At 45.1% G+C, this 20,594-nt stretch overlaps 1 protein-coding gene across 18 annotated transcripts in view; it reads right to left on the reverse strand.

Annotated features, from left to right (window-relative positions):
* Denn2b (DENN domain containing 2B) overlaps nucleotides 1-20,594 on the reverse strand; it is a 179,808-nt gene that overhangs the window by 80,425 nt on the left and 78,789 nt on the right. For 9 of the 18 annotated variants that reach the window (XR_003946582.1, XM_030243084.1, XM_011241945.3 and 6 more), the window contains exon 2: nucleotides 11,963-12,812. The gene's annotated coding sequence lies outside the window, so the exon portion shown is untranslated. Of the gene's footprint in view, nucleotides 1-11,962; nucleotides 12,813-20,594 lie in introns of those variants that run through there. The other 9 variants (NM_029811.2, NM_001001326.1, XM_011241942.3 and 6 more) reach the window with 2 other exon arrangements.

The raw sequence follows: 20,594 nt of genomic DNA on the forward strand, positions 1-20,594 counted from the left end.
ATACATTATTGTTTCCAAACAATAAATTCCATCCTCTCACTATAACAATCCAAGAAGTCATAACTGAAATAATGTGAAGGAACCATACTGCAGAACTGCATAAATTGGGTATGGTGGGTATGGTATGGTATGGTATGGTATGGTATGGTATGGTATGGTACGGTACGGTATGGTATGTAATCCCAGCACTTTAGAAGTAGAAGGAAGAGCAGATGGATGTTCAAGGTCACTTGAGACCAGGAAGGGAGGGTAGGCAGCAGGTCAGGGGAGATGGATCCAAGATTAAGAGTGTGTGCTACTCTTGCAAAAGGTCTAAGTTCTGTTACCACAACCTAAATTGATAGCTCTCAACTCCAGCTCAAGTGAATCTGATGTTTTCTTCTGGCCTCCAATGGCACCTACATTCAGGTATACATACCCCCTGCCCCCAATATACCCATATTTTGTTTTGTTTTGTTGTTTTTCAGATAGGATTTCTCTGTGTAACAGAGCCCTGGCTGTCCTGGAACTTTCTTCTTAGACCAGGCTGGCCTCAAATTCACAGAGATTTGCCTGCCTCTGCCTTGAAAATGCTGAGATTAAAGGTGTATGCATACACACACACACACACACACACACACACACACACACACACGGAGGAGGGAGAGAGAAAAAAAGAAAAGTAATTCAGGTTATCTGTGTACCAGTCTTGCCACACATCTCAACCCCAAATCCCATTCTTTTCTCCCCCCCCCCACCCCATTCTTTATTCTAATTGGCAGTATTGGTAACTGACATTGTAATCATTTCAGAGAAAGTTGTAAATATTCCATTAAATCCCACAAACATTCAGAACTCATCCTAGTTTCCAGTGGACTGAAAGGAGATCACAGTCATCAATGAAACATGACAACTTGAGCAGGGACTTATTAAATGCTTCAGGTAACTGAGAGGAACACAGTTGTGGTATGTCAATCAGAATAGGGGTGTAGTGAGAACAATGCTTCAGTTCACATAGACTGAGATCCAAAATTTAAGCAACTTAGTGGCTCCAAGTTCCTGAAGACACCAGTATATCAACAAATTCACCCAAAGATTGTCATGAGTGTTTACTAAAATGCCAAATAAAATTGCAAATACAAGGTCTGGTATAATAATACATCTACTAGTGAAATACCGTGGACCTAAACTTTGCAGAACATTGTGAACACATATTGCTCCATGTATCCATCCAACAAATGTATCCATCCAACTTCTGCTAGCTGAGCCTGTTGATGTCCATCCCTACTCCAGCTTCTGCTTCTCCTAGACTTTTTCTGGATTCCTCTTCATTAAACCCAATGCTGCTCTTAGCTAGCCATCTCTGTCAGATTTCCACACCTCACTCCAAAGCAGGGGACAGACCTAGAATGTGTCCCCCACACACTGAGTTTTTAAGCCCCTGACAATCTCAACTGGCTCAGGCCAGCATCTCACAGTCTGAATCGCTTGCTCCTATACTCCAACCATACTTGCTCTGCATATCGGGTTCTCTCCACCTCTAGGCTTTGTCTTTTCTGTTTCCTACTTTAGGAAGGTACTTTCCCTGGCTTCTCCTTACCCTACAGATCACAGCTCAAAACCATTCTCTGAGAGACCTTTTCTAACTCTCCAGTCCATATTACCCTCTCTCATATCCCACTGTCTCCTTTGAAACATCAGTACCTTTATGCCATGTATTGATCTGTTTATTTACCGAACCCTCTCTACAATACGCTCCATGAAAAGACTTTGCTATCTTTGTTATCTCCACATCCCCAATATATAATAGTAGCTACAACAAAATGTAAATATTTATTAAGGCTTGGAAGAGGGTTTAATGGGTAAAGCACCTACCATACATATGTGAGAACCTAAATTCAAATCTCTAGAACCCGTGTAAAAAGTCAGAAATAATAGTGTGCACTTATAATCTATTCCTTACACCAAGACAGGAGGTAGAGATAGAAGAATGCCCAGGAGCTTCTGAGCTGCTTAGCCTGGCATATGCAGGGGCAAATAGAGGACACTGGCTCAACTAAAACATCCTCATGTTCTCTCTCTCTTCTCCCACCCTCTCCACCCCACCCTGACACAAATCTACATAATTAACAGAACAGTTATTAAATGAATCAAGTATGTTGACACAAACTTACTCCCAGCACTGGGAAGACTCAGACAGGAGAATCTCAAGTTCCATGGCAGCCTCAGTTCTATAGAAAGACTTTGTCTCACATAAATACTCATTGGATGGATAGATAGATAGACAGACAGACAAGACAGCAATAGAGAGATAGATAGGCAGACAGGCAGATAAGTGAGGCAACGTGAGGAATGTGAGGCAGAGGTATGGCCACCCTCTTCTTTCTCTTGATTAATAATTAATAAATAGGAGAGATGGCCCCTAAGGAAGAGATGTGGATGAAGAAAATAAAATGCTGAAGACCAACCCTTGGAAAACATCAATAATAAAGTCACCCCAGCTCCCGTGCTGAAGACCATTAAATACTGCGAGGGGCTCAGGAGGTTCCTAGGTGCTCTAGTCTCCAGATTTTCTGCTTGAACTTCTTCCAAGGAGCCACACCGACTTCTGACCTTAAGTTTTGCAGCTGAAGGCAAGTCTAGACAGCACTGCTTTTGAAACTCACTAAGATTTGCCCAACAGTTGTAGGTTATAAGATAAGGGTGGGCGAGACTTTTAAAATTCCACTAAATGAGAGTTAAGTACAACAAAAATTCCCAGTTGTTTTCTTTTTAACCTGATTCCTACCCACTTTGGAAACTAATTTAGAATTAACCAAACCCCACTTCCCCGACTATGCTCACAGCTGGCTCCCTTGGGAACTGTTAAGAATAACAGCTGGGCAGTAACATCCCTGGGCACCAACGAATACTCACACCGGAAGGGTCAATGTTGTCCAGTCCATTTAGGTCTGAACTATAGTGGGGAAAATAGGCAGGGGAGGGGTGGGATAGAAAAGCGCAAAAAGAATGAGGCAGTTCCGCACTTTCTACCCAGAATTCAAAGCCTTAATCCTCTGAACGCTGCAGTTGAGTTAGTCAAGCCAAGGCTGAAACCAAGGTCACTGTCACTGCCAAGGTCATGTCAACTCTTCTAAGTACTTCCCAGTCACTTTTGTGTATCCACTTCTTTACAGCTGCCAGGAGCAGTCACATTCTTGAATTTTCTTTCCCTATCTTCATTTCTTTTTCTCAGGAATCAAAATTTATATGCACATGGCTCTGACCTACTTGTCCCCAAACCTTTGAAAATTAGTCCCATGCGTGGCTCCAACACCCCACAGGCTTCATCTTTTAATTATTCCAACAGAAAAAAAGATAGGTCATAAGTATATGGAGAAGGGAAAGCTCTGGTGTTAAATTTGTGTTAAGGAAAATTTCTACCAACAAGAAGCAGGGGGCATAATTTTGTTGAGTATCAAGAGACTGAGGTTCTAAGAATATAACGGACTAACTACCAGACACTGAGCCTTGCCTGAGAGAGCCTTCAGAGGTAAACTGCAAAGTCTGGCTTTCTAGAGGGGGGAAAACCACCTTGCATTCTAAGCAGTCTTAGAGATGCCATAAATTGGCACCGCTGAGATGACCTTTCCAGGCAATATTTCAGCAGCAGATAACAACAAAGCCGAGAGCTTTGGTAGCACTCAAAGGAGATTTGAGGGACTTAAAACACTGCTAAATTTGGCAGCACAAGTTGCTGTTTCTTGCAGCTGGAGAAGAAAATCTCTTTATAATTACTCTGTAGATAAGGGGCTGCTCATTTGTTAGACATGGATTAGTACCCCCCCATCCAGACCTCCCTCTCCTCCAGGCAAGTGGCACCTGGGAATGCAAAAAGTGCCAGGGCTTGTCCTGATGCCACTTCCCGTCTCAGCCACAGCCACTCGCTCAGATATCTTGTGATGCTTAGCTCTCACTGCCCCTGTCTCCACTCTCCTTCACCTCCTACCAGCTCTCCTACTTCCCTCCTCCTCTTCCTCCTCCATACAGGGTTATGTATGACCCCACCCAGACATCACCACGTGAGTGCTAGTTCTCACAGAGGGTCCTCTCAGCCTGGACGGTTCTTTGGTTTGGCCAGATTCTCCCTCTGACTACTCTGGTTGGTTGGTTGGTTGGTTTGATTTAAAGGAGGGTCTTACAATACAGACCCCTATCTTCAAACCCCTATCTCAGCTTCCCAATCTGAGATTACATGCCCCATCAGCCATCATACCTTCATGTTGGTCTACATATTTCTTTTTTCTTAAGCCAGGGTCTCACTGTGTAGCCCTTGGCTGGCCTGGAATATTCTATGTAGACAAGGCTGGTCTCAAACCCACAAAATCTGCCTGCTTATGTCTCCTTCAGTCACAGTGATGGGACTAAAGGCTTGCACCACCACACCAGACAAGCAAAGTAGAGCTCTGATCTGTTGCTCACCAGGGGATTCATAAAAACTGCCATGGTGCAAATAAAGGAAGGGACATCACAAGCCCCACAGATTAGCCACAAATATTGCTTGGTTTGAAAGAGAGTAATGAATACAAAAATAGCTAACATTCTGTCCAGCAACAAGGTAGGAAGTACTAGCCTTTACGCGTAGGCTTCCCTGCACGACTCTCAGATACATCGTTCACTGCCTTGGTTAGAGAGCTTTCTGGGTGGTGGACAAGCCAGGCAGCACTGAGAACCATGTATGCGGCTGAATCACCAGGTAGCTGGAATTCAGGCTGACTGCAGGCCAGCTCCAAACATTCCGCTTGTGTGACTCTTTCTCTAACATCCTTTGTCTTTACCCATCAACTGGTCACTCAAACTCTGACCAGAGTCCTTCAGACAGTGTTGCAACTTTTCCTTTTCTAGAGTGGAGGTGGCAACATTTATCCAGTCTTCAAAAAAAAAAAAAAAAACAAAAAAAAAAAACAAATGTCGGTGCCCCAAACACTCACTGATAGAAATATTACCAGCAGCACCAAGTAAACCCACTTCTTTCTCACTGACTGGCAGCTTCCGGCTTCCTCCTGTAACTGCTGTAAACATCTATGCACCTTTCGCACCTGACAACAAGTTTCATGTCTCCACGTTTTAGGAACTAAAATGCTTCCTAGACTCCAACTGACGGGCTTAATATTTAGTCAAATACTTAAAAAGTGCAAACTATACATATATTGTCATTTATGAAAATGTATACTTAATTCCAATTGTATACTTAATTTCTGAGAACTAGGCTGGAAAGTTAACACTGACATGTGATAAGTCAAAGTGCCAATGAGAACTCTTAATCCATCTGTTTTTTAGGAGAAGAAACTGAGAGCCGACAGTCAGATAGGGCCAGAACTAAAAGTCAGACATGCTAACTACCTGGCTCATGTATTCTTCCGCCATGTGTCAGTGGGATTGATCACAAGGAGAGGTCACCAACACTTACTGACAGAGAGCAACAGCTGACACTTATCAGCAGCATATGTGAGGGCAGAACTGTAACTCTCACCAAAATGCCTCCAGATGAGTAAAATTACCCCAATTTACAGATGAATATAAAGATCCCTTACCAAGCGTACAAAGATGTGAGAAGTCAGACTACAACCACTCCTCTCCCCACCCCCTCACTTCATCTCATCTTATCCCTCACCTCGCTCCACCTCACCCAACTTCCCTACTCCTCACCCCAAGCTGGCTGCACAGCCGTCCCTACAAGCAGGGTTTTGTGGAATACTCATTAGAGTTTGTAAAGGTAAGGAGGGCTGGGCTGATCCTGTGTCTGCCTGACAACAGGGAGTGCAGTCTGCAAAGGGACTCCAATAGGAAGTCAAGGAAGACCTCAAGCAAGGGCTCTGCCTGGGCAGGCCAGCAAAAAGGGGGAAGGCAACAAGTAGTCCTTGAAAGAGCATTCCTGCATACAAAGCAGGCAGGGAGGGGTCCACCAGAGCTGCTTTAAGACAGAGCACATGCTCGCTGAACATCTGATTGTCACCAATGAGCACACACTCCACAGGTTTACTTGCTTTTAAAATGATCTACAGAAGCTAGGAAGATAGCTGAGCAGCTAAGAGTGTTTTCTGCATAAGCAAGAGGACCTGAGTTCAAATCCCCAGAATCTAAGTAGAATGTCAAACATGACTGAATGCTTGTTAAACCTAGTACTGTGGGTAAATAAGAAGACAGACAGATTTCCCTATAACAGGGACTAAGGCAGGGGCTGAAGGGATGACGTAACAGTTACGAGGACTTGCTGCTTTGGCAGATGACCTGAATTTGGTCCAAGAACCCAGATTGAACAACTCACAGAGAAGTCAATGCCCTCTCTTGACTTCTGGGGGTACCTGCACTCTCATGCACACACACACACACACACACACACACACACACACACACACAAATAATTAAATATAAAATAAACCTTTAAAAGGAGGGGGTGGAATAAGGCAGAGTGATAGAGCAAGCAAGCCAACCTTTTCCTCCAGCCTTCACATAATAGACACGTACACACACACACCACCCCACCAACCCATCACACACACACACAATTGTATAACTAGGGATGTGGCTGAGTTAGAAGGCTTGCCCAGCTGCAATGAATGAAGCTCCGGGTTTGATCCCCAAACAACACATAAAACCTGTCATGGCGGTATATGCCTGTAATTCCAGCACTCTGGAGGTAGAAACAGGAAGATCTCAAGATCAAGGTCAACTCTAGCTATATAGTGAGTTCAAGGCCAACCCAGGTTACAAAAGACCATAACTCAAACAAAGAAGCAAAAATAACAATAAATGTCAGAACTTCATGAAGCAGGCTGTGTTCCAAGACACAGGTCACAGGTAAGAACACCAAAATGTAGTTCCTTCAATAAATCTAGAATTCTAAAGTGGGTGACTTCATGGTATTTTTCTGAGTGTTCCCTTTCCTACACCATTCCCTACCTTACCATTCAACAATTGCAAAGAAGCTTCACTAGCGTTCCAGAAGCGCCCAGCCCTCATACCTGCCACCCTCTCCTCGGCTCTAACTCTGACTCCAAGAGAAGCACCCTGTTCACTTTTCCCAGCCTATGAATTCCAGACGGTTATCAACCTGACTTCCGAACCCCAGGCTTCAGGTCTGTGCTTCTCTCTTAATCACACCAGCAGAAGCTCTTGTAGGAGGAGATGAAGCAGGAAGGAAATCAGAACAATATAACATCAACGGAAGTCCCACAGTTCATACCTTTTTGGATCCTCCCCAGCTTTTAGCCCACATAATCTGCGTTCCTTGACTTAATTGGTAAACTAATTAAGAAGGCATACATACCATCAGGCACCAGAGATACCTCTGAGCCCAGGAGCAAGTGAAAAAATGTACTGACCCCAGTGTTAAGTGCTTGCTAGGTCTTTCATAAGTATAACCCTGGGTCCCTCAGAAGCAGGCCAGCCTTCTGACTATATATGGACTCCAATAGGAAGTCAAGGAAAACCTCAGGGGTCCTGCCTGGGCTTATCATTAGAAAGGGGCAGACAGTTCTAGAAAGAGCATGCCCACATTACAAGCAGGCAGGGTTCTACCAGAGGTACTTTCATATAGAACCATATGCTCGCTGAACAAGGTGTGCATGCATTCACAAACATACACTTCACATATACAATGATATGTTATATATCATATATAGCATAGCATACATAGGAAGTTCTCCTAGGCCAGGCTATCTCTTAATCCACTGTTGCTGCTGAGAACTACTTTCTTCTTAGCCCTCTTAGCAAGGACCTCTCTCCTGTCACTTCTAGATCTTTCTATCATAATGCTTAGTTTAATCTCCTTTTATCATATTCAGACAGCTCACTGTATTGATTCCCAAAGGCAATCTCTAATTCACAGACAAACTTTCAGCTACAGCAGGCCTCACAGGAGAAGAAACCGACGTGGTTTCAAGACAAGCACATAGAAACAGGCCTATTGTGGTTGAAGCAGCTTCATACCCTAATTGCATGTAATTTGCCCTTTTACAGGGACAGTCTTAGAGAAGCCTAAATATTCAGTCATTGCAATTGTTTCAACAGGCCCCAACAGTGTATTCATTATGTCAGAGTCAGAGAGCCAAAGGGGCGGGGGAGGATCATTAGAGAAAATCTTCAATAAGGTAGTCTAAACTCATAAAACCTCTTCTCTCAAAAACAAAACAAAAACAAAAACCACCACCAGCAACAACAACAAAAAACCAAAACAAAAAACTACATAGACATTTTTAGGGCTACAGGCTAGAAATAAGACAGCCGTAGTTCTCTAACTGTCTCAGTGTAACATAGGATGAAAACATACTCTCCTAACTCAAACAGAAGATCACTGTACTAGCCCTCTGGCAGAAAGAGATGCCCCCCTCTCCTTTCCTTTAACAGAAGTCACATTAATGCAAGCTTTCCCACAGGCTTTGAAGAGAAATCTGCCTGTTCTATTATGCCAGATGGCCAGTGTTTTTTGTTTTTTTTCCTTTCGTGTCTTCTAAGCCATGGTCCCTCCAACTCAAAGAACTCAATTATCTGCAGCCTTCCTCCCCTAGCCCCCAAGTCAACACAGAGGCACAAAAGGGAAGTGGAGCCAGGCTCTGAGGGACTGCTGCCTAGCCTCCTCTGGCCAGAGAAATGTGTGGCCTTTGCTCTGCTGCCTTAGCAAACTCTCTTGGACCCAACAGTGGAAAGCTGGAGTTGCTAACCTGGAAGGTGACAGCTAACAACCCGGTCCATAGGGTACTCAAGGTCCACTCTCCTTAGGAGCCAGTCCATCCACGCACCCACAGCAGGTCTTGGTGTCAGATGCAGTGGGAGACCAGGCTTCCCTCTCCTAGCTGCAGATGAGCAGTGAGGTCATACATGATACCTAGAGTCTGATGCCCCTCAAAGCTGTTCTCTCAGCCCAGGGGAGACAGCACGCCCTTGGCCTTTTTCTCCAAAGATTTCCAAGAGCCATCTTCCTTGGGTGACTGACTGTTCTTTTTGGAGACTGGGAGTGAGGAGGGAAGTGCGTGTGAGGGGAGCAGGGGAAGGGAGGGAAGGGAGGGAAGGGAGGGGAGGGAGGGAAGGGAGGGAGGGGAGGGAAGGGAGGGAAGGGAGGGAGGGAAGGGAGGGAAGGGAAGGAAGGGAAGGAAGGGAAGGAAGGGAGGGAAGGGAGGGAGGGGAGGGAGGGAGGGGGTCTGGGAATGTTACTTTTTAATCCTTGAGGAGCACAGAGGGATCCAAGCTGTGACTCAGCTCTGGGAAGCTGAAGGACTGGGGAGTGAGGAACAGTGCGGTAATCTAAGTTTTGCACAACTTCTTTGGGCCTGAGCGGCCACAGAGATGGGTCCAATCTAAACTATTCAAAACTTCTCCAAGCCTGAGTGGCCACAGAGAAATCACCTCCGAGAGAGAGCTGCTTTGTTTGATTCAAGGAAGGGAGACAAACAAAACTTGTTCTGTACCTGCTCTCTGCAGATGCCACTCCAGGTCACAGCTGGCAGGTTTCCCCTGTCCTATGGTAGAGGCTGAGGGCATGGGTGGGATACTCTAGTAGGTCCTACACCCTATAGGGTCACTGAGGACAGAGAACAGATCTAGGACGCCCTAGCTTGGAGTTCCCCCTCCCCCGTTACTCCATTCCTTGGCATTGTTCCAGGACATATCAAGTATCTGCCCCTGGAATTCCCACTTCCTTGTTTTTCTTTTTGGTTTTCCCCTTACAAGTTCTTCAAAAAGCTGCCTGGCTCCTGAGAGGCTTCCAGAGCAGGAACACTTCCTATCAGTTACCAGCCTGCCTTTCATACTTAGAGCTGAGGACCCTGGCCCCACTGCCCACTCGGGGCAGGTTTCCCATCGGATCCCAGGACAGGCCTGTCTTATAGGCATTAAAACATGTGATTCAAGCCGGGCGTGGTGGCGCACGCCTTTAATCCCAGCACTCGGGAGGCAGAGGCAGGGGATTTCTGAATTAAAGGCCAGCCTGGTCTACAGAGTGAGTTCCAGGACAGCCAGGGCTACACAGAGAAACCCTGTCTCGAAAAACAAAAAACGAAAAACAAAACAAAAACAACAACAAAAAAAAAACCCAAAAAACAAAAAAACATGTGACTCGACACTGCATGGAGCTATGAACACTGGCAAAGAAAAAGATCTCTTGGCACTCCCCTCCACACTAAAACATGAGCTCCATAACCTACAGGAAAGCTTTGTCTTTCAAGTGTCTCTGAAGGATCATTTATGAGGCTCAAAGTCTACCGTGAATATCCATCCTATCTGGATTTCCAAACGAAAAAAAAAAAAGCACCATTGGTTTCCTTAAATATCTCAAAGAAGGCTTGTGAGGTTTATCTAATTTTGATTTATAACTGCATCTGAATAGAAGGTGCTTTATAAATGAGGGAACCAGAAGAAAGAGGCAAAGTGACTTTGCAGAGAAGTCAGGCCATTCCTTAAGCCTCATGCTCTAACATATTGTATTATGTAGATTTGTTGATTTGTTTACAACTGTTTCACGGCAACCATCCCACTGGCCTCCTCTCAATAGTACATGATAATAACTATTACCATCATCTCCATCTCACAGCTAATAATCCGAGGGACTTCCCAGCATGCAGCAGAATGCAGCAGAACCTCACAGACATTTCTTCCTCAGAACTCCACCTTTAATCCTGACCCATAGCCCAGATTCCCCCCAAGCAGAGGACTCTGAGAGTGTGGAAGAAAGAGGAATTAACTGTGAAAGAAGGTTATCTGAGGTCCAGAGGCCATGTTGTTCACACTGGCAGACCCTCGGGCCACAAAACTGATGCATACAGTATACATTCAGGCTGCCAGAACCAGTGGTAGAGCCAGCGCTTGTACTGGCAAGCTGACCCGAAGTTAATCAGAAGGCCCCCTTATTGTTTGCTCGGACACAAAAGACACACTGTTCAGAAAGTTCAAGAAGGAAAAACCAAAGAGCCAGGAACAACAGCTGTTCCCTGGCCCCACTGAGAAACTAAAAGCTTCCACAAAGTTCCTTGAGGCCAGGAGTAAGTGGAAGATGTAACATGGCTGAAGTGAAGTGCATTTCTTAAGGGGCTTTCCTGCAGGAGAGTCCGCAACTCTCATCTTTCTCTTAACATTATGGATGGCCTGACTACTTTAACACCTATAAAACTACCTTTCTGGAAGGCTTTCCTTTCCTAGACACGCTGTGTTTACCACACATCACTCCTCTGAAATTTAGGACAAGGCATGCATGACTGGACACTGTGTGTGCTGGGATTTGGTTAAAATAGGAGCAAAAGGGATCATACAGCATAGTCCTTCAAGTTCCCAGCTCCCCGTAGCTGTAGTGTTAAGACAGCTCTCTGCAACATCTGGATGAGACAGATATTTGCAAGTCCCCAAAACCCAAGAAAGTCCCCTCCACAACTCAAGAAACCCTGTGATGGGCATCATTAATGGGGAGGGGGTTGTTTCCTATTTCCAAAGCTACTTCATAGACAGTGCAAGGCCCCCGCTCAGATATTGTTGTGCCAGTCCCTCTGCCCTGTCAAGTGTCCCAGATGGACTTGAAACTCACTGCAGGCTCCTCTCTGAGCTTCATTAGCTACTTTGATTGTTGTTACAAGTCAGACATAGCAGCATGGAGATAAGAGAGCACGAGGTAAAACCGACCAAGCTGCTCAAAAGTTTCCACATAAGAACTTCAACAGTGCTAGAGCGATGAGAACTCATTTTCCTATAAAAGAACCTTCCTGTGAAAATATCCAGTGGCTTTGTGCTAAATAAAAGCAGAGTGAAGCCTAAACATCTCCGATTCAGCCAGAGTGAGATTAGCTAGATTTGCAAAGTCAAGAAAATTGGCAGTTTCCCTCCTCCTCCCGGAGCTAATAGAATCCAACTGTTGGAGTATGACATCATTCTCGACCCCCAAACTCTGAAGTGAAGAGCACAGACACTGGCCTGCCATAAACAGCCCGACTCAAAGCAAGGGGCTCAGAGGTGCCCTTACCTGGTAGTCCGGGTGATTTCTTGCCCACTCCATTCTCCACAGAGGCTGGCTCACACCACAGTCGCTTAGGGAGCCCAGGGCCCCCAGATCCACTGGCTTAAGCTCCAGTACCTGCTGCGAACTTCCCACAGCTCCTTCCTCTGACCTTTCAAGACACTCCTTCCAGCCAAGTGAGCAGAGCTAGCGCAGCTAGCCAGTCAGGCTGGTTGTCATGGAGACCTGTCCTAGGCTGCACACACGCTTGCAGGCTTGCTCTCACTCAGCTAGGCGCTCTCCCTCAACCCGGTGTCCCAGGAGCGAGCTAGCACGCGCACGTTTATGCGTGCGCGTGCTTCTACACATTCTCTGAGTTCTAGCCGGCCTTGAAACAGCGCGGTCTTTTGATCGGCTCAGTTTATGCATGCATTCCACTCCTCCTACCTCCCTTCCAGTCAACCAGGAGCCCAGGTCTGTTCCTGGGAACTTGCTGCAACAACCCAGAGGGGAGAAGGGTGAGGACAGTGAGTGGACTTGTTTTCCTCCCCTCTAGTGTCTCAGCTTTTATAACTTGGAAGAATCCCTGCCAAAGGGGAGGGAGCTAGCTGAAGGCTTGGAGGGGAAGCAAGCACTTCCTCTGGGTCCTGCAGCAGCAGCGGAATGAGGAGGGACCCTGATGCGTGCTGCCTCAACTTGTTTGTTCGCTTGGGATTTTTCAGGAGCATTTGGGGCAGAAACACAGTTCACATCCTAGAAGCTGGCCTAGACTGGCCTCTCTGGTTACCTTGTTGACTGTTCAGGTCCTGGAGACAGCTTTTAGCCAGTACAGGGTCCCATGGTACTAGTGCCAGAGCCCAAGCAGTCTCTTGTCTTCCTGCAAAGGAGAAGAAACAAACTAGATCAGGATTAGGAGGAACACTGTTTAAGTCTACAGTCAGAGCCAGGACATCAAACACAATGCAAACAGCCTCCTCTCTGAACAAAAGATCCACAGCCCAGGCCTCCAATGAGAAACTGTACAAGTGCCAGGGCCGTACCTGGGACACAGAAGGCCCTTTTAGTAGCCCTATGTATACTTTTGCTTGGATGCTGCCTAACCCTCTCAAAATAGATGTACTAGTTTGTTTGATGCTCTTAACACACTGGTCAGATAGGTTTGCTACCATTTTATAGATGGGATCACTGAGGCCCAGAGAGATCAGATACTTGATCCACACTTACCTAACTAGTTAGGAACTGAGAGTAGAGACAAGTCAAGGGTCTCCTAGTCCTTTATGTTTTGCTATAAAGTACACAGAAGCCTGATCTTGAAAACCAGCTCATTTTCTAAGAACCACAAGTGTGGGCCTCCAAGGGAAAGTGAAGACTCTATCTAAGTCCTGTTAAGGTAAATCTATCTGCCACCCTTCTAGCCCAAAGATTTAATGACCGATAACATCTATGACATGCACAATATCTGCTGCAAACTAGAGAAAAAATGCCCTGCCCTACCCCCAAGTACTATCTTACATCTTCCCAAAATAACCTCCCAAATCCTGGTTCATTTTTTTCTCTGACAGAGTAGTCCTAAAAGTTACGACTGGTGTTATATTAATTTAACACATTTTAAAAATGTATCTAAAGTAAAGTTAAATTACTTGCTCCCATTTACTGAACCAGGAAATGAGAGATCCAAAACCAGTGTCCAAGCCTTTCAACTTTCTGGCATACATTAAGCAGAACAGTTGCCAAGAATACCAGAGCTAGAGTCACAAGACCTTAGCAGTGCCTGACCTCATCGCCAACTGGCCACCTGTCACTGAGCCAGCCTCCTCCCGACTTTCTACTTTCTATGAATATATCTCATACTGGGGTGGCAGAGGACTAGGGTGTGAGGTGCAGTGTCAAGGTGCTATTAGTCAAAAACACTTCAAATTAGGCACTCAGCTCTCATCCACCACCCCCCAATTGTTAGTACCTCTCCTCCACCAATCTAGTAGATATATTTTTCAAGTAGAACTCGGGGTTGGTAAATGGATTGACTGCATGTGGGAAGGTGGAGGCTGATGAGGATGAAGACAATGAGGCTCAAGGAGGCCATTCTCCAATGCTGCTCCTCAAAATAATGCTGGGGGAGGGGTGGGGGGGCCCTGATGGAATCTGTAACGCTTATCCCTTGCAGAATTCCTTGTGATGTTGACTCACCTTCAGTATGCTACAAAATTCCCAAAACCAGACTTTGGTTGACTTGAATTTAACTCACAAATATATGCTGAAGATAATACACAAAAACACGACATAAAACCCAAGTAGAAATGGCAGACTACTACAGATCCTTAAGTAGTGATAAGCCCAGAATCCCCACATCTGCATAGGAATTCAGTATCACTAAAGCTCTGTTTCTCTTTCCTCTTAAACACAGCAAATTCTGCTCTTTATCTGAACCCAAGGAACACACACCTGCCTAGTCTCCGAACCCAGATGAGGCAAGTCCACCCCTTTCTACAATAAGATCAAATTCACTGGAGTTGACAATATCAACTAAAATTTTCTGGGACCCTTCCAGTCAAACAGTGTGAGTCAGGCTACCAAAGCAGAAAGTCAGTCACTAAAGTAATCTAAATGTTAAAAGCCCTAAGACCAGACACACAACGCAGGCCATGCTCCCCCTAGCGGCACACCGGAGTTAGAGATTCTTTGGTATCTTGTCCTTAGAAAGAATAAAGTTGGGGCCTGAATTGGGGAGACCAGAACCCTTCTGTTGCATATGAGCTCCTGGAACTGGAAAGAAGCAAGGCCAGCCGACTTCCTCTGTTGCCTCTGCAGGACTGGATTCAGATCACGCCTGATTGGCTTTTTCTGAAGGAGGATTGTACAGACCCACGTTGTCTGCCAGTGGGTCAGTCAAGCTTGTAATACCAATTTCTCAGGAGGCTGAAGTAAACTGCAATGTCACCAACTGCCTTGGCTACAGAGGGCAGTCTGGGTAATTCAATGAAATCTTGTCTCAAAATTAAAAATAAGGGCTATAGGGTTAGAGAGATTGCTCAATGGCTAAGAACATAGTTACTTTTGCAGAGGAACCAGGTTTGGTTCCTAGCACCCACATGATGACTTACAACCATCCATAACTCCAGTTCCAGGAGATCCGATACCCTCTTCCAACCTCCATGGCACACGAATTTTACACAAACACACACACAGGCAAAATACTAATATACATAAATAAATCTTTAAAAATAAACAAACAAAATAAGGATGTGGTTTGAATATGCTTGGACCATGGGAAGTGGGACTATTAAAAGGTGTGGCCTTGTTGAAGGCAGTGTGTCACCGTGTAGGCAGGCTTTGAGAATTCCTAGTGCTCATGCTCCACCCAGTGTGGAAGTAAGAGTGTCCTTCTGTTGCCTGTGGGCCAAGATGGAGAACCCTCAGCTCCTCCAGCACCATGTCTGCCTGCATGGTACCATGCTTCCCACCATGATGGTAATAGACTGAACCTTTGAAACTGTAAGCCAGCCCCAATTAAATGTTTACCTTTATATGAGTTGCCTTGGTGATGGTGTCTCTTCACAGCAATGAAACCCTAACTAAGACAGAGAGCCAATGAGATTGTTCAACAGGTAAAGGGACTTCCTACCAAATCTGCGAACCTTAGCTCAATCTCTAGGATTCATACAGTGGAAAGAGAAAACTGAAGTTGTCTTGGACTTCCATATGCATATCATGGCATGCATTTACCCATATACATACCCAAATAAATAAATGCAATATTTTCAATAAAATGCAAATAAATAAATAAAGTGCTTGGGAGAAAGCTCAAAGAGACAGCACTGACAGACACACAAAAGGCTCTCGATTTCACCCTAACACTACAGGGAAAAAAGAAAAAACCACAAGTACATACACATACTTGGGCCAGAAACCTGGGTGACATCTCCAGGTCTCTTTCCCTTCCCACTGCAATCCATTTACCAAGCCCAAATAATTCTACTTGAAAAATATATTTAATATATGTCCCCTTTTCTCCACTTCTATCACTGCCTACCCATTCAGTAATTACTGCAGAAACCCAACTATCCTAGTTTCACCTCTTGCCCTCAAGGAAAATAGTGAAAAATCAAACTCAGTTTCTCATACACTGCCACACAACAATAAACACAGAGGCCTTCTGTTGCCAACTGGGTAGAGGTTTCTCCAAACATACCGAGCAAACCATCAGTCTAACAGTAGATGTATGCCCTCTGGTATAATTCAGACACTTTCCCTGGAGACTGAACCCAGCCCCGTGAGGCTCAGTCCTCAGTGCTGCCTCCCACCTCGCTAGATGCCAATTGCTAGGGTCAGACTGTTCTATCTGTGTTTCTGACAAGCACATATACATCTAAATCAGAATTTCCACAGTTACATCCTTGACTTTAACACATTTGCTATTAATAGGTTGGCCCATAAAACTTTAGGAATCACTTAGATCTCCTAGTCTATTATAAACGGTATTGTAGATGAAAGAGATTCATATGGCTGGTATGGGGAGGGCACAGAGCTTCCAAGTCCTCTCTACAAAGGTCACATGTTTGGCTCCACTATAGCTCTCAAAACCCAGTCCTCTGAGGTTTTATGGAAGATTCGGCATATAAGCACAACAGATTGTATCATTAGTCATTTTAACCAACTTAACTTTCACCCCCCTCTCTTTTCCCCAGGAGTAATGGAGTAAGACTAAAGTTACAATCTTCTAAACACAAGCAGCTCCCATCTTGAGGACATGCAGGAGCCCACAGGCACCAGGCAAATACAAATAGACATATCCTGCTTTGGAGATTCCAAAGGATTTTAGGAGTTGTCTGCCAGGAAACAGGAGGAAGACCAAATATACATTCCACAGCATCATAGCCTCACAAATCCATTCTCCACACGGCTGTCTGAAGCCCCTTTTGACACAGGATCATGTCATTTCCTGCTTAACACTTCAATGCTTCCCAGAGCTCTTAGGATGAGCTCTAGGTTCTTAGCAAGACCTCTAAAGACCCAGCACGACCTCCTCTTCCCTCCTCTCAGCATACTTCCTTCCCTTCCCTACTCTGAGCACATGGTAGTTTAGCTCACCAAAAGTATAAGATTCTTTTTTTCCAGGCTATCTAGCTTAGCCTGGGACTCCACCCCAAATCATTGCCCAGATGACTCTAATCTTGCCTCAACTTGACTCTCATCTCCTGATTTCCAGTCCTCCAAATCTAGCTCCCTGTACTTATCCTTCAAATCACTCATGAGGATTTGTAAGTGTGCTTTAATGCAGTTATTTGCTTATTGTGAGTCCTCCCCACGTGAGAGCAGGAACTTTGACTATTCTGTTACCATAGTCCCTGTACTTGATAAAGGGCCCAGTGTAGAACAGGCACTAAAAAAATATCTGCAGAAAAACTGTGTAAAAACCCTTCCTTTAGGAAGGAGACACCCATAACAACTATTCCATGTCACTCATTGCATCTTTTCATAGATTTACAAACTGTAATTACATTCCCCCCTCCCACATATGTCTTGCCTATGGGTTTAACCAAAAATTCCTGTCAAGTCTCCCTGTGGTTTGTTTCCCAGCACTTTCCTGGTAAGGTCACTCTCCTAGGGATGCATTCTAGAGTTTTATAGCCTCTCTCATTACTGGAATGCCCACTCGTAGGCCCTCCATTATTACTGTATCTTTGCCAAACCCAGTAAGCTGAGGAATGGGTCAGTTCTCACAATGGCAATATTCTCTAGGGTCAGCTCTATCCAGAGATTAAACACTGTCTTCTCCATTCCACTGTGTAGCACAGGTTACCATGCTGACAAAAATGTCATGTTGCAATGCAATGCCGGCTGCAGAATACATGCAGCCAAGGATAACTATGAATGTGTTCCAGCACAAAATTACAAACATGCTTAAAACACAAGGGTTTTGTTGTTATTGTGTTGTTTTTGTAACTTGATTGCACAATTCTCAAGCTTGAACTTTGTTACCTAAACTCATGCCAGGATGACAAAAAATTGGATGCTGAAAAAAATATATACATGCGTGTGTGTGTGTGTGTGTGTGTGTGTGTGTGTGTGTGTGGTTATAATTTGAAGACATGTAACCCATTCCTCCCCGATGCACTATGCCAGTGTAAGCATAACCACAGCACACCATGACACTGCATATAACCTAGTGCTTTGAGAACTGCCCACACCTTTCTCTCCCACTCTGTTGCTCATGCTGTTACAGCATCTGGCTGCCTCTCCTTCCCACACTCAAAACCCTACAGCCTTCAAGGCCCACCTCAAGGACACCTCCTTTGAGAAATGCTTGTGGGCCCACAGCCGGCTAGGGCTGCATGTCTTATGTCGTATGTAACGCTTTATCATGACTTGCACACCCTGGCCTCACAGAGGCCCAAGCGTCTCTCAGTGCAAGGACCTTAGCAGCTCACTCATCCTAGCAATCAACATGTGTGGGATAAACGGAAAAATGGAAAGACTTGCAAGATGAGCAAACAGCTTATCTTCAGAGCCTCAGAACAGAAGCCGCTGTTCTTCAGAGCAACGAGTTTTAGACAGGCTCTCACTGTACAAAGAGAACACATACCCGTCTATACTTTATAGAAGATATGATTAGCAGAATCTACATTGGGTCACTAAAAAAGTGTGTGGTGGCTAGGCACTGGTGGCACACAACTTAATCTCACACTCAGGAGGCAGAGGCAAATAGATCTCTGTGAGTTTGAGGCTAGCCTTGTCTACAGAGTGAGCTCCAAGACAGCCAAGGCTATATAGAGAAACTGTGTCTCAAAAAACAACAACAACAAGCAAAAAAACAAAACAAAACAAAACAAAAAAACCCCGAAATTTCTGTCTTTTTGCATTTATTCATTTTTATAATGCTCTTTTAAAACTTATTTATTTCTATGTGTATGAGTGTTTTGTATGCACCTTGTGCCTGTAAGATGCCAGAAGAGGGTATCAGATGCCCCATGAGCCACCTGTGAGTGCTAGGAATAGAACTCAAGTCCTCTGCAAGAGCAGATAGCACTCTTACCATTGAGCCATCTCTCTAGCCACAATTTGTTTTCTTGTGGGTAAGTTCTCTTTTCCACCATGAGTCCTATGGATTGAACTATGATCATCAGGCTTGGTGGCAAGCACCTTCATCCACTAAGCCATCTTGCTGGCCCCAGTATTTTCTTATCTCTTTAAAGACATGGCTGCAATTCCCAGTCCTTAAAGGATTTTATGCTCTTGCTTTTCTACTAGTGAGTAGCAATATGGAAGGCTGTTGCTGAATGGTAGCATGCTCCCCAATCACTTGTGAGGACTTAAGTTCAATTCCCAGTATTACCGACAGGAAAAAAGAAAAGCAATAGACCTAGAGATATTACCCAAGGAGCTAAAGGGAACTGCAACCCTATAGGTGGAACAACAACATGAACTAACCAGTACCCCGGAGCTCTTGTCTCTAGCTGCATATGCATCAAAAGATGGCCTAGTCGGCCATCACTGAAAAGAGAGGCCCATTGGACTTGCCAACTTTAGATGCCCCAGTACAGGGGAACGCCAGTGCCAAAAAGGGGGAGTGGGTGGGTAGGGGGTTGGGGGGGTGGGTATGGGGGACCTTTGGGATAGCATTGAAAATGTAAACGAGGAAAATACCTAATTTAAAAAAAAGAAAAGAAAAGCAATAGACAATGTAGGAAGAGGGAGAGAAAGAAAAGGCATTAAGAAACACAAACTGGAGCCTAATGCTAGCTTCAGCTTGCTGGGATGCTAAGATCCTGAACAAATCCTTGTCTCCCAGGAGGATTTAGCTTTTTCTTCCACACTAATAAGCAAACTAGACTAGCTATTCTCCAAGGATCCTGCTAGGCACTCATATCTCCCACTCACGTGCATTGTCTCTCTTTTGTGTATGCGTACACTGATGTGTGTACAAGGGGAAACATGCAAGTGTGCGTGGCACTCAGAGATCATAGGCTTCTTCATCACTCTGACTTATTTATTTATTTATTCATTCATGCATGCATGCATTCATTTATTTTTGTTTTTGTTTTGTTTTTTTGGTTTTTCAAGATAGGGTTTCTCTGTGTAGCCCTGGCTGTCCCGGAACTCACGCTGTAGACCAGGCTGGCCTCGAACTCAGAAATCCACCTGCCTCTGCCTCCCCAGTGCTGGGATTAAAGGCGTGCCCCACCATGCCTGGCTTTATTTAATTTTTTATGTATTCACTTTATATCCCGATCATTGCCCACTCCTGGTTATCCCCTCCCACAATCCTTCCTCTCTGCCCATCCCCTTCTCTGGGCGGGTGGGGGCCCCTGGGTATCATCCCCACTCTGACACTTCAAGTCTCTGCGAAGCTAGGTAGGCATTTCCTCTCCCACTGAGGGGAAATTATAGTGGGAAATTCTCCCACGTCCTCCATTCTGCCCTAGTCCTCTGGCCATTTGTTCTTCACCTCAGCCTAAGACTCGTGGAACTCAGCTTATAATGACTTGTAGATGTCACAGATGTGAAGCAGCTGCACAGCTCTGTGTAAAGCTGAGCCCACCTTCCCTCAGTCTCCTCCACTGTGGAGAGCCAGCTTTCTAGCCCCATGGGATTCACCTCTACCGAGCTCACAATCCTCAATACAAATGAAGCTCAAGTGTAGATCCTCAGAGAACAAGGT

This window comes from Mus musculus, chromosome 7 (assembly GCF_000001635.26).
Source record: "Mus musculus strain C57BL/6J chromosome 7, GRCm38.p6 C57BL/6J".
Classification (NCBI taxonomy): domain Eukaryota; kingdom Metazoa; phylum Chordata; class Mammalia; order Rodentia; family Muridae; genus Mus; species Mus musculus.